The sequence below is a fragment of the Acyrthosiphon pisum genome, chromosome A2 (assembly GCF_005508785.2).
Source record: "Acyrthosiphon pisum isolate AL4f chromosome A2, pea_aphid_22Mar2018_4r6ur, whole genome shotgun sequence".
Taxonomy (NCBI): domain Eukaryota; kingdom Metazoa; phylum Arthropoda; class Insecta; order Hemiptera; family Aphididae; genus Acyrthosiphon; species Acyrthosiphon pisum.
In genome coordinates this window covers 97,538,576-97,540,975 of record NC_042495.1, presented here as the reverse complement: position 1 = coordinate 97,540,975, position 2,400 = coordinate 97,538,576, and positions in this window count along the sequence as shown.

The window sequence follows — 2,400 nt, the reverse complement described above, 5'->3', positions numbered from 1 at the left end:
TAGTTATTTACTTATTATGGAATCAATACATCTAATTTAAGTTTTTATTTAAAAAATAAAGTTCAAGTAAATGTAATCATTAAAATAAAATTATAATTAAAGTTTAAAAATATAATGTAAGTTATCAAATACATTAATATACCTAATTACATCTAATTACCATTCAATGATAAAATTGTGTTTATATTTATATAGAATTTGTATTAGGTTAGAAATAAAACTTAATAACAAAGTATTGTATATTTATTTAATAAATATGTCAATACCTTCTTAGATAATAATAATATGTCAAAATATAATTAGGTACTTATAACTTATTAAAACTAAATTATACATAAGGGTGTTCTGAAATTGATAACACCTACAAAACTTAAAGAGCATATTATTATGCATCATTATTTATTGTTACAGTAGAGTAATCAAACATTTGGGAAAGTCGATTTCAAGTAGTCTTGACAACGAATTCAAATCTGTTTTCAGAATTCTTATCGCTTGATTCGATTAATTTGTATGTTTGGCAAAAAACACGTTTACAATACTCAAAGGTGCAGGGCAAGTTAATGAAAATAACTAACTAAAGTTAAGTTAAGTTAAGAGGACACAAGATCGATAAGTTAAAAGTTAACAGTTAACAAATTATAAATTTAACTCGATAAGTTAAAAGTTAATATAGAAAAAAAATATTGACTTAACTCAGTCTAAAAAAATTTAATCTATTTTGTATGTAATTAGTATGTAAATCACATAAAGAGTGAATGTGTCTTTCTAGTTTCTATAATTTATAAATTATAAAAAAACAATTTTATTGAACTTTTATCATAATGTACACTGTATACCCTTTTCCTTTTACTTTACCTACTATTATTTACCAATTTAAGCTATGTGAGTGTGGGACTCAGCTAAACCTGTGCCCTCGCACGTAAACCTTTCTCATCATCTCCCCTCCTACATACGAACTCTCATCTCACAAAAACGCCGCGCTCGTGTTATTTGGCAAAGAACCCGATACCCTATAAACAAATCCCATTACAACGCACTTACCCAAAAGTTGAAACGTCCGCTAGCTAACTATACAGGTTTTATAAATAATTTAGTGTTGTAAAAAACTGCTCAATTTGAAAATACTTATTAGTTATTACTATATTTAGAATTTACATTAGAATATAACATTATATTTCTGAGAATTAAATAAAATCGAAATATTTAATCATTACACTGTTATAAATCATTATAGCCATTTCACATTTGTCATTTATAAGAAACGGCTTATTTTTATGATTGTATAAGTTATTGTGTTCTATATGTAATATGATTTTATTTTCACAAACATAATATTTAATAACACAAATACAAGATTGAGTGCTATTGTTCCTTATTTGGTGTCAGTCGATCAGTTGACACTCTATAGATAGGTATAGGTATATGTTGTCAGTTTGTGACACAAATACAAAACTATACTATAGGGGAGACTGGCTTAATATGACATACCACTTATTAATTTAAAAAAAAATTGAAGAAATAATGTTAGTTAACACATGAAACTTGAGCAGCATATTTGTATTTATATTATACACATATTTCTGAAGTATAATTGTACATTTAATACAAACAAATAATTTTAATTCACTTTTTTTTAAATGTACCTACTATGTCATTTGTATAAGCAACCATTGTATACTGGGCAATAGAAATAAATTATAAAATTTTTTCAATTTAATAGTTGAGTCAATTTTTTATTGTAAATATCAACAATTAAGAAATATATTTTAATATAATTAATATAATAATATAAATATGAAAATAATATAATAATAAACACTGCTATGTCATTTTGCCTGATATCATACAAGTTTTTTTCAAAGTTTTTATGGCCAAAGTATTATAATAAGCTTATTTATAAAATAATTTTAGTATAGCTAGCCTTTTTATGTTCAACTTCGAATAAAAAAAATTGAAGGAACATAAAGTTTTATATTTTAAAATTAATTTTTAAAAATGATTAAAAAAAAGTTGATAAGACAAAAAACACATTTTTGTTATCAAATTCTCAGATAAGGTCAAAACCTGTGGTCACTGTATACAATTGTATGTAGAAGGTTATTATTTTATGTCACGTATATAATGCGGATTCGGTTCGTAAATATCAATAATTCTAATCAAAACATCAATGTGTCATATTACCCTAATATGTCATATTAAGCCAGTCTCCCCTACTATACTTAACTATATAATGATTATTACTATTGATAAGTAGCTACAATAAATAAGTAACAATTGCTATTGTAACAATATATCAGGAGCCTTGCATTAAATTTTCACGCATTTTACCAAACAATACAATTTTATTGATATTTATAGAAAAAAAATTAAAAAAATTGAAAAATGACAATGTCCGTAAGC